Raw genomic sequence first — 12,678 nt, forward strand, 5'->3', positions numbered from 1 at the left:
ACATGCAGATAGGTCCACATATGCGGAAGCAAGCCTGATAGCCAGCCTTAACCAAATACAGGTGGGGCTCTTAAGGAGTTGTTTATCACAGAGAGCACTTGCTAGCAGAAGGCAGAAGCCAGCGCCATCTTAAGGGTGTGGCACTTTACAGCTCTCTACACAATATGATTGTGAAAATTTATTTTCTTTTAGTTTCCTTTTCTTCCTCATCCTCTTTTCTTTTTTCCTATTTATTTATCTATCTATCTATTTATTTATTTGGTGGTGCTAAGGACTAAACTTAGGCCCTCACACTGTGCATACACTGCCACTGAGCTACACCACTGCTACAAGAGTTAGAATGAACCTTGGACACTTTTCCCTGGTTCACTTAGTCTAACTTCCCATTGCCCTCATTCCTTATTCTCTTGCTCTCTCTCTTTACTTTCCATTCTCTCTTTCCCCCACTCTATTATTTTCTTCCCTTCCAATCCTTGCTTAGACTGAAAAAGGAATCTGTTCGAAATGGAAAATTCTGTATAAACAATTTCTGACCCAGGAAAACTTGTGATACCATTTTCAAATTTGCCATCAAGGCTCTAGGCAGGTCCTAGTGTAGTCAATTGACCAAGCAGAAGTGCTAAGGCTTGCCAAGCATGATGGCATGAACTCAGGAGACTGAAACACAAGGATTCGGAGTTCAAGGCTAGCTTAGATTACCTAGTGAAACCCTGCCTTGAAATTAAACAACCAACAAAAAGGAACTTCCATCATAAAAACCAAATGAACAATTTCTAGTTCAGTTTTACAGTCTATGTGTCGGGTAAAAGGATAAAATAATTCATTACTAAATTTTAAATTAGAACCGCATGAAATATTTCTTTCCTTTTAAATTATAATTTGTTTTCCCCTAAGACAAAAAAAATAGTTGTTTTCTTCTGGCATCATGCTTACATTAGTCAGCGAAATGGTATTTGATAGAATCATTTCCACTAACAGTTTTCCATTATTTCAGTTTTCTTCTTATCTCAATTCTAAGATACTTTTCATTGTTATTTAAAGGGAATTTTATCTGAATTTTTTCCCAGGCCCTGTTTCATGTTGACATGATTGTCTCCCATTTGAATTTCAAGGTGTGATTCTCAGTGAATTTTTGTGGGCAGGGCTACAAAGTCCCCTGCCCCCTTCCCAAGTCTAGAGGACATCCCCTAGCTTAAAACTACCAGCACTTTATCTGCTACATTCTGTGCACACAGGCAGGTGACTGTCCAGGTGTGCAGCATGGAGGATATTGCTGCTCCAGGGAAGCCAGAAGGGAATCAGGGTCCTTGTCCTCTTGAGTGACAGTCTCATCCCTGTAGTCTCAGCCAATGAGCTGGGCAAAACCGACCAGGTCCCTCCTCTGTTCCTTTTCTCTCTTGGTTCTTTCCTTCACTCAAGCTTTATCTAGTGCAAGTCTGAAAACACAGGAGGGGAAACTGAATTCTGCTCAGTTGCATAGGATTTCAGATATTGTTTCTATGTTTTGCAACACTCACACCCATTATTTTCTTCTTCTGCAGCACAGAATCTTGAGTAATATGCCCACTTAGAGAGATTTGTAATCCAGATGCTGTAGCTAGTCATGGTCATGCTAATCATTTTGGTCCATGACAGTTAACTGAATAAATCGTTTGGGACCACAGAATGACTCCTTCCTGCTGCTAGAAAGGTGGTTACTGCTCTTTTACACCATGAGGTGACCCTGAATTCAGAAGATGTATAAGAAGATATGGGAGCAGCAAACTAGGGAAAGCCTAGGTGCTTGAGAACTCTTTAAACGAGTGTTTCATCTGTGAGGGAGTAACCCTTGTGTAATTAAGTCCCTAATGTCATATGTCTGTCATACATAGACAAAAACACCTCCAATCTTACCCATGGAACTCAGTTTCTGAGTATTTTGCAGTTTAATAAATAAGATGGTTGGGAGGTGGATGGCTCAGGGGGTGAACCACTTGTTGTGCAGGCCTGAGGACTGTATTTCAGATTCCCCAGAACCCACATGAAGCAGGCTGCAGTAGTGCACGTTCATAATCCCAGCATGCCTGAGGTGATGCAGGAGGCATAGACAGGTGAGTCTCTGGAACTCACAGTGCAGTCAGCCCTGTGTAGGCAGCAGTGAGCAACAAGGAATCCTGCCTCAAGCAAGGCAGAAGGGGAGAACTCACACCCAAAGTTGCCCACTGACCTTCACGTGTTCTGTGGTACTTCCTGTACTCACACAGGAGCGCACGAGCGTGCGCACACATGCGCGCGCGCGCACACACACACACACACACACACACACACACACACACACACACACACACACTGGGAGGAAAAAAGAGGGAAAGAAAGAGACACAGAGAGATACACACAGAGACAGACAGACAGACAGACACACACACACACACATACACACACACTGGGAGGAAAAAAGGGGGAAAGAGACACAGAGAGATACACACAGAGACAGAGACACAGAAAGAGACAAAACTCGACTTCTCTGTTTTCTGAGTTTTCTTCTTTGTATGTGCTTACAGATAATCTCTGTCTGACATTTTAGTCTTGACTTCTGAAGCATGACACTTGGGCCCTCAGATTTTCTATGACAGTCTTACCCTGCAATCCCCAATCCTCACAGCATGCTGTCTGCACTGAGCATCTCCAGACATAAGGAAGTATGTGTGGAGGGAGAAAGATTTCCATTAATTCTGGCAGTGACTAATTTAATGTTCCCTTCCTGCACATTGTAGTCCAAGCCTGGTCTAGCCAGTCACATTTTGTTTTAGGTATATTTTTATTGGTCTGTGGAAATCAGTCTTTCTTTGTTGGAACAAAGTGCCTGAGAAAATCCATTTACAGGAGCAAAGGGTTGTTTTGACTTGTGGTTCTGGAGATCCAAAGTCATGGTCACTTGGATTTGTTGTCTCTGGCTTTCAGTGAAGTACGGCAGAGTTCAGGACCCTATGACAACTTGTGGGAGTTGCTTTTAGTCTTCCATCATGTAAACTCCAGTAATCAAACTTAAAGCAACAGATATACCCACACTTTTACCAGATCACTGGCTCACATGTATTTGTTTACATAGGTGCTGAAGAATTTTGAGTTACATTTCCAAATCAAGTGCTATTTATTTGTTTAGTAATTGATATTAATGTTGGTGTACAACAAAAATAAAAAAGACCTCTGTAACACAAATAATAAAAACCTAGATACAGATATTGGGGTTCAAACTGAAGATCAGAGAAGCAAAGCAACTGACCACTAGCTCTCTCTCATCTCTACCTCAGGCTGAAAAGACTGTCCTGTCCTCTGTGTGGCTGGAGAATAAATCACTGAGACTGAATACTGAATGCCCTGCTCCTATCTTATATACCTCTCTAGAGCTGGGTTTAAAGACATGGGGTCCCAAGTACTGAAATCTCCTTTGTGTAAATTGTTTCTCTTTTATACTTATTCACTCTAATGTAACCCTGGTGGTATTGAATTCACAGAGATTCATCTGTCTTTATCTCCTAAGTCCCAGGATTAAAGGCATGTGCCACCACTGCCCAGCTTCTATAGCTAACTAGTGTGGCTAGTGGAATTAAAGGTGTATATCACTACTGCCTGGTTCTATGGCTGTGGCTAGCTTTTCATTTTGATCTCTAGTGGCTATATTAAATCATAAACAATATATCATCACAGACCTCATCTTTAATAAATCTTTTTGTCAAACTTTTCTTCTCATGTGGATAAATGGCAAAATAAATGTAGTAGTATAGGCCCTCAGACTGAAAATCAATTCTTTAAACATTCCACTAGAATGATTTATTTTGAAAACTAAAAAGAAAGTCATTAGGCAGAAATCAGGCAAAGTCATGTTAGAGCATTACATTTCTACTTACATATTTGGCTACACAGTCATCTGAAGATTGGCTAAGAACATCTGTATAAGTTACTTAGTAGTAACCCATGTCATTGCTAAATAGTGTTTCCCTCAACATATAGTTAAGTCTTTTCTAGAAAGATGCTGTGTGACTCTATTCCTGGGGAGACATGAACAAATGTCTCCTTATCCTTATCCCAGAGAGGAAACTGATGACAGGCCAAAGTACAGATACCACCAAAGTTCAAGTTAGTGAACCACTGAGTTTTATTGGAGCTATTTGTAGGAATATAGGCAAGGGGTTACTGACAGCACCAGAAATTATTCAAAGACAGCTGCATCCCCAAAGCCCACCCCAGCATGGGTGACTGCTGATGAAAGCAGAGGATGTCTTTTCCAGCCAGTTCAGCTGGGTTCTGCTTCTTCCAGTCCTCTTCTAGGCAGATGAGCTTGCTTGAGAGTCTCTCAGCCGTCCTTACTACGCATATGGGGAGGGGGGGGACTACTGAATCTTGTCAGTTTCAGGGACGTCCTGAAGTCTTTGAGTGGCTTGCTTCCTAAGCTTAAGGCGCTTCCCTACATGGTGAAATGCTCTATCTCCCTTCTAACATTCCGTGTCCTAAAGAGCTTCCCTCCATATGGGTGGTTTTACCTTGGAGGATATGGAATACAGCAAAGGAAGATACATTTATTTACTAAGACAAACTTTGTTTTCTTTAGGGACCACACATCTTCCAAACTTCCCCTCTCTCCTGGCAATGTCCTGATGATCTTGCTCAGTGGCAGGGTAGAGACTAGAGACAGAAGCCACCAAGGGTCCACAGAGTAGGGTTCAGCTGCTCTTTCTGTGACGACACAACTGTATCACTATGAACAAATGTGCGCATGCACTAAACTCTACGATGGCACAGTTTGGAGCAGTTCAGTTCACTTTGATCAGCTCTAACAAAGAATCTTATCATTTGAAAACTGCAGGACTTTAATTCAATTTTTATTGAAGCAACAAATGGATTACAAAACATGGACACCTGTTTCCCTATTTGTTTAAAACTTTTAGTAGATGAAGTTATGTCTTTGATGCACATGATGTCAATTTCTAGTTGTAATATTACAAAGTGGCTAAGTTAAGCTAGTAAATTAACATACACATGGACTCAAATACTCATGTTTTATGTGGTGGAAGACTAAAAAAATCTCTCCTAGGAGATTTTCAAGTTCACAGTATGCTATTACCAATTATAGTCGCCATGGTATAAGATAGGTATCTTTAGTTATTCTCCTTGTCCAACTGACATTTTATATCCCTAGATAATATCTTTCTACTTCTTTATCCTCCTTATAATTTCCACTCTTGTCTTTCTAGTGACAACTGGGTCAAATGAATATTTGTGTTTTACTAAGGGGCACTGCTGCTGTCACTCATTTTGTCCATGCCTTTCTGCTATTGTTTAGCTCATTTGTCTGCATTGTGGGGTGATCTTACTTGTGATGCCCATGAGGTATTTGTGGTAGGTTTCTGTTTAATGGTTTTGTAGCCCATTTCTTAGTAGGTCTATCTTAATTGGGCCAGTCTTTCCTACTTTACAGCCTGTTAGAGACACTGAGTTTCTAGTTGGCCTCTGTCTTGGGAAAAGTAAGTGAAGCTTAATGGAGAGAATCACAAAGTTCTTGTAGACCAACAAGAGGCTGTCCTTGGATTTTAAAGTGACAGGATTGACAAAGGCTTCTGACTTTTCACAGCTGTGAGATTCAGCCACACACTAAAATATTAACAAAGAGCACTGGCCTAGTCTAAGGACGTGTCAGGCCACACTTGCTTTTGGTATCAAGTGAATCACTGTCAAGGTCTTTAGTCAACAGGTGGCTGGGTATTCAGAGTTAACAAATGACCCACTTCTCTTTATTTCCTTCTTGGACTCTCCTCCAGCTATAGGATGGGAACAAGGAGCCAACAGCTGATGGCATATAACAATAGCAATACAAATAGCAGCTGTGTAATCAGTAAGTCTGAACTGTAGAATTTGGTTCAATTGGGGGCAATGCCAGGTTTCTGGTTCTTGTCACAGAGCTGAGCTCACGTGATGCCAAACCAAGCCACTGAGTGTGGTTCTAACAGGTGCGCATTACAGTCATCACAGGAACTTTTCGAATGTAGCAGGTGCTCAGCTCTCTGTGTCCAGGTCCGTTAAACCACATTTTCAGGGGGTGGAGGATTTTAAAAACGCTCCCCACATAATTCTCAGGGAGTACAGACTCTCTGAGGGTGAGGACCACCGGGCCTGATAATTACTGAGGCAGGAGAAGAGAGAGCAACTAATGGAAGACCTCAGGCTTAGTGTGCCTGAAAATGAGAGTCAACATGGGGTGAACTACTTGGTTCAGTGAGAGAAGAGTGGAAAGTGAGTGGCAGTTTTTGTTTATCTTATTAAAATGACATTTGCCCTATTCTTCTGAGATCCTAATTGCATGTGTGCAATGTGTTTTATTGTGCTATGTCTCAGGCTCTTTTTATTTTTTAATAGATTTTAATAATTTTTTCTTCTTGTGTTTTGATCTTTTATTCTATTTCTTAGTTCATTAATTTGAGCTGTGTAATCTGCTAAACATAATTGATTTACTTTGTAATTCTAGAATTTCCATTTGATTATTAAAATTCTTTGGTTCTCTATGGTATGCATTTCCATCAGATTTCTTAAACATATTAATCAGACTTATTTTTAAATCTGTGTCTAATATTTCCAACATCTGTAATTTCCCGAGACTCTGTTTATTATTAGTCATTTTACCATATAGGCTTCTAGATGCCTAGATGCCTGGCTTTGATCTTTTTGTTTGTTTGTCATTGCAGTTGTTTTGTGAGGTCAAGGTTGGCCTCAAACTTACAGGATCCCTTCTGTTTCAGACTCCTTAGTGTTGTGACTTGTAGACCAAGCCATTGTTTCGTGTTTTAAAAACAAGCAAAGCCCATGTCTAATCAGATTGGTCATTCTGGAGAAGAGCCTAGAAGAAATACACACACACACACACACACACACACACACACACACACACACACACTCCTTGACCACTTATGGGTATATAGATTAGATAGACACATGAAAAACTTGTGACATTTTTATTCTTCTATAAAGGCTATGAGTGACTGCCAAGTTATTTTTTTCTGCATAATGATAGCCCCTCTTTTGATTAGTTTAGTTCTGTGGATTGATTTGGTCAGTGAAAAGCTAAGTGACATTGTGCTTTCAGTAGTTGTATGTAGAATTACAACAAACAGACAAACAGAATTTGGGGCTAGAAAGATAGCTTAATTTGAGAAAGTGCTTGCCTTGCAAGCATGAGGGTCCAGTTCAACCTCTAGAAGCCACATAAAGAGCAGGGCACATGTGAGAAGTGTTAGTGCAACGGTGGTACCAAGGCTTGGGGGTAACCACCCAATAACTGATTCGACTGAAAGCCACTCCATGAGATGGAACCAATGCTTGACACTTCTTGGGTGACCAAGAACAAGAAGCCTGAAGGGACCTAGGGTAAAACAAAATAATACTCGTGTAATAAAAGAAAAAAATGCAGTGGTAAAATGACTGCTAATGATATTCTGCTATACTCATAGATGAGTGCCTTGTTCAGCTATCAGCCAAGACACTTCCTCCTGCAGCAGATGGGGGCAGATGCAGAGACCCACGGTGAGACATTAGGCAGAGAGTAGAGCACTCAACTCTAAATGGTATGTCTCCATCAAATTCCTCCCCACAGAGCTTAGGGAACCCTGGGGAAGAGGAGGTTGAAAGAGTGTAAGAGTCATAGGACATGGAGGACACTAAGAAAACAGGGCCCTGTGAGTCAGCATGGGCAAAGCTCCTGTGAGCCCACAGAGACTGAAGCAGCAAGCACAGTGCCTGCATGGGTTTCCGTGCTTATGGCTTCTAGTTCAGTTTTACAGGGTTCCCAAGTAAACGAAAGAGAGTGTCTCTGACTCTTCTGCTTTTTCTTGGGCTCTTTTCCTTTTGTTGGTTTGTCTTGCCCAACTCCGACTTCAGTGTGATAGCTTTGTGTTATCTTGTTATATTTAAAAATGAATAATAAGTGAATCAAAACCTAGCCACTAGGGTAAAGGTTAACAACTAAACTGTCACTTGTACCTGCCAGGAGGGGAAAAATCAATCTTCTCCAGTAGAGTGACGCTGGGTATATCAACCATTTCAGGAGATGCCTCATGTTCAGGAGTGGTTGACTAACATAATTGGCCTGCACTGTTTGGTTTTTTGTTTGTTTGTATGCTTTTACTTGGTTACGGTTTGGTGGTGGTTTTGATTGTTATTGTTTTTTTAGATGTGGTTTTATTTTGTTTCCTTAATTGGGGGTGTGTGTTACACTGGCTTTTGTTTCTTTTTTGAGAAATAACTTTAAGTTGCATGGGTAGGGAGAGAGAGAGGATTGGGAGGAATTTGGGAAAGGGGAAGAATATGATCAAAATATTTTTGAATTTGAAAATTATTTTGGGTAATGAAAAAAAACTGGGCATGGTGCTGTAATCCCAGGGTTGGGTAATCATATACAGGGCATGCCTAGCCTCTCTGGTCACCTAGCATCTTTAATCAGCAAGCTACAGGTCAACCGATAAGAGTCTTGTCTAGAAAAATAAGGTGCATGATCATTCTGAGGAGCAGTATCTAGGGTCATATTTGGGCCTCCACTCACACGCGCACACATATTTATGCATGGCCACTCGCACATTCACACACCTGTATATACTCCCACGCTCCACAGCCCCAGAGTTTTATATCTAGCTTATGACTTTCAACTTTGAGAATAAACTCTTAAGTTTTGAATCTCTAAAGCCTTAAATAACCCAAAGTTTTTATATCCTCAAATGAGTGAAAAGTCCAAAGCATTATGTTGATGCACAGGTAGAATATCTGGAATAATTAGGGTATCTTTAAGGCTATGGTTTCTTGAATAATAAGTTATGTTATTAAAAATGGCCTTTCACTAGTCTAAAAACTACAAATGTTCAGTTAGTATATTTTTATAAAAGGTTCAGCATCCTTAGCCATCAGGTAAATGTCAATGAAAACTACATTGACTTCTGTCTTGCAACAGTCAGAATGGCTGTCATTAAGACAAACGATATCAAACAAATTCTGGTGAGGATGTGGAAAAATGTGGGAATATAAACTGGTGAAGCTACTATGGACAGTTGAAGAGTCCTCAAAAACTAAGACTACCATATAGTTCAATTGTACCATTACTTAGAATATACTCCAAAGAACCAATGTCAGCAATTTCAGCTCCTAATTGCCTTCCTTTTACTTCTTAGCATTTTGAGGGAGTTTTGTCCTCTGTCTGATAGTTCTTAGGAAAATCAAAGTTATTTTAATAAGTACACAGGCAAAAAATAATTCCAACAATAAGCCGGGTGCATAATAAAGACCTTACCTTTGTGCGGTTAAAAATAAATAGTAGATTCTGGGAATGGTTGACTAATGATTTGTTTGAAAGCCTAAATACCTGGGTTGAGTTGTCTGATTGTCTGCAGGATTTCTTTAACTAGTGCAGGTGACTGATCCAGCTCTAGGAAGATAGTAAAGAGAGAAGAGATCTGCAGGAACTCCTTCTTGGTAAACTGTATAAATGCATTACTATGGTGCAGTCCTCTACTGGTTTCTCTGTGGGTCAGAGTGCATTTCTCAATGACAGACTTGTGGTATGACAAGGGACAGTCCCAGAGTGCTTCCTGTTGTGAGATGTGCCCATTGACCTGACTTGATGGTTGAGTCTCTGCTTTCCCTGTTACTTCAAGGTTTCACCGTTCCTCCCCAGCAGTAGCATCTGGGAGAGAAGGAGGTGATTCAGGGCAGGACACTACAGGTGTGTGGCTGAGAAAGCTGATAAAGCTTTGACCAGTGGCTTCAGGTAGAAGGATTGAGGCAATGAATCCGTTTTGAATTGACTTTTTTTTTGTGCCTCAGAAGTGATAAGGGTCTGATTTACTTTTTTCATGTGTTTATCCTATTTTCTCATCTTCATTTTTTCATGAGACTCTCTTCCAAGGTTATGTTTTTGACATCTTTGTCAAAAATTTGCCGGCTTCAGCTGTGTGGTTTATTTCTATCAACACACCTGTTTCTGTGACAGTTTTGTTCTGTCTCTGTTCCTATGGCTCTGTGGTGCAGTTCGAAGTCAGGGGTTGGTTGTTTTGTTTTGTTTTGTTTTTTGAGGCAGGGTTTCTCTGTGGCTTTGGAGGCTGTTCTGGAATTAGCTCATGTAGACCAGGTTGGTCTCAAACTCACAGAGATACACCTGCCTCTGCCTCCTGAACGCTGGGATTAAAAGCGTGCGCAACAAATGCCCGCCTGAAGTCAGGGGTTGGAACACTTCCGGCATCGTTCTTTCTGTTCAGGATTGCTTTAGCTTTTTGAGATCTTTTAATTTTTATTTTTTTTGCTTCCGCATTAATTTTGTTTTAACTAATCTATGAAGAGGGTCATTAAAATTTAACATAAATCCTGTTGAACCTGTAGACAGCTTTCAGTAATATTTTTCATTTTCATATTAATTATTCTAATCCAAATGTATGGGGGAGGTTCTTTCTACTTTCTGGCATCTTCTTCAATTTCTCTCCTCAGAATTTTAAAGTTCTCATTGTAGAAGTCTTTCACCTCCTTGGCCAGGTTTATTCCTATTCATAAAATTATGTTTTTGAAACTATTGCAAATAGGACATCCCTTTCTTTCTCAGCAAGTTCATTATTGGTATGTACAACATGTTTATTGTGCATCTTATTACTTTGCTGATTTCCTATCATATTTAAGACTTGTCTAGTGGACTCGAAGACATTTAAAGTGTAGGGTCATGGCATTTACAAATTTTGATCATTTTAGTTCTTCCTGTTCGTGTTGTTTTTACTTCTTTTGTTGCTCTAGCTAAGATGTTGAGTACTACACTATAAAAACAGAAACAAGAACCACAGCCCACAAATGAAAACCCTCTGCCTTTACATTCTTTCCACACACCTTCTTACGTGATGTTCTCCAAATCTTAGATACAGAGGTTACAATGGTGTGTCAGTTTGGGTTGGGCACCTAGCAAACTGCTGTTTTTCATATTTTGACCACTTTAGGGTTTCTGTAGTAGTTTCTATTGCAGGAAAAACAAATGAAAAAAAATTTTTTAATGAGGGGAGAGACATACACTTACCTGTGGGTATAAGGATAAGTCTTTAGGATGGAGTTAGAAATTATTCTGGGTTAGGAAAGTAGCAGCAATGGAAAACCTCTCCTCTAGTAGTTGGTCAAAGGAATCCAAGTCACCCCCAAACAGTAAAGGCTATTGTTGATGCCTGTGGCTCCTCATAGAACCAGATGGGAAGACCTCATTGCTGAAGACACTGCATACTCCAGACATAGGATTTAGAACAATTGATCTTAAACTGACTGTTGAAAGCATTAGCAAGCATCAATTGGCAATTTGCATTTTTCCTTTTAATACTGTCTAGTCAGTTCATCTTCCCATATACTGGTCGAATGATTTGTCTGCTGGTGTTTAATTTTTGTAATCCTATATGCAGTCTAGATTTTAATCCCCTACCTGATATGCATGTAGCTAGCAAGCATTCCCCTCCAGCCCATTCAGGCTATCTTCAGTCTGGTGATTGTTTCTTTTGTGGTGCAGGGACTTTGTGATGTCATGCATTCGATTTATCAATTCATGGATCAATTTCTGTGCTATTAGAACCCCCTTCTTAAAGTCCTCGCCTGTGCTTGCTGATGTCTTGAAGTATTTCTTTCTGTAAACACTTTAGAGTCTTACATTAAGATTTTTGATCTGTTTTAAAATTATTTTTGTGCAGACAAAGATCTAGTTTACTTTTTTAATACCTGGTTATCCAGTTTTCTTATCACCATTTGTTGAAGAGACTGATTTCTTTTCAATGTGTGCTTTTCATACCTTTGTCAAAGATTATGTGGTTGCTACTGTGTGGTTTTATTTCCAGGCCCTGTGTTCAGTTCCCCTGGTTGCTCACCAGAGCTGTGCTTCCTTCCGTAGCTTCTTTGCATACCAGGGGCCTCTGCTGGCCACATTTAGTTGTGCAGTCTGTGGTCAGCCAGGTCCTTTCAACCATCCTGGGACAGTTCATACCCCAGTCCTAACTTGGGTAAAAGAGGTGTCTCTCAGCCGGGCGGTGGTGGCGCACGCCTTTAATCCCAGCACTCGGGAGGCAGAGGCAGGCGGATCTCTGTGAGTTCGAGGCCAGGCTGGACCGACAGCCTCCAAAACAATACAGAGAAACCCTGTCTTGTAAAAACCAAAAAAAAAAAAAAAAAAAAAAAAAAAGAGGTGTCTCTCAGATGCATTGGGAGTTGACCAGGCAACTAGAGCACTGAGATCTGTATAGGCAGACCCGACTGTATACTTTCAAAATCCCCTAAACATTAGTCACCCTGCTGGAGGGTGAGCGGCTGTGTCTGTGGAGGAATTGTACTCCATGAGGGCTTCCCCATGCTTACACTGTACTGCAGGGAGCATTGCAGCACATAGATGGCTTCCTGACTTCAGGCTCAGGGCTATCAGACTCCAGATTTCTTCCCAGTTGAGGAGGTCTGCCCTATCACTGAGAGGAGTACCTTCCCCTATACTCCTCATACCTTGAACTGAACCTCTGGCCACTTGTCCCTTTTGTCTTTTCAAATGTATCTCAGGCCTGTCTCTCACCTGGGGGCCATGACAGGCCCTTGATTTGGGATTGTTCTACATAGTAGGTCCTCAAGTCAGCTCAGTGTGGCAATATGTTACCCTTTACGATGGCATTC

The 12,678-nt window shown here is 40.8% G+C and overlaps 1 long non-coding RNA gene across 3 annotated transcripts in view; it reads left to right on the forward strand.

Moving 5' to 3' along the window:
* The first annotated feature begins 6,031 nt into the window (after nt 1–6,031).
* Nucleotides 6,032–12,678, forward strand: part of LOC110343268 — a 39,983-nt gene continuing 33,336 nt past the window's right edge. The window contains exon 1 of one of the 3 annotated variants that reach the window (XR_005880706.1): nt 6,032–6,267. This is a non-coding gene — a long non-coding RNA (uncharacterized LOC110343268). The remainder of the gene's footprint in view (nt 6,268–12,678) is intronic. The other 2 variants (XR_005880704.1, XR_005880705.1) reach the window with 2 other exon arrangements.

This window comes from Mesocricetus auratus, unplaced genomic scaffold (assembly GCF_017639785.1).
Source record: "Mesocricetus auratus isolate SY011 unplaced genomic scaffold, BCM_Maur_2.0 Super-Scaffold_100013, whole genome shotgun sequence".
Taxonomy (NCBI): domain Eukaryota; kingdom Metazoa; phylum Chordata; class Mammalia; order Rodentia; family Cricetidae; genus Mesocricetus; species Mesocricetus auratus.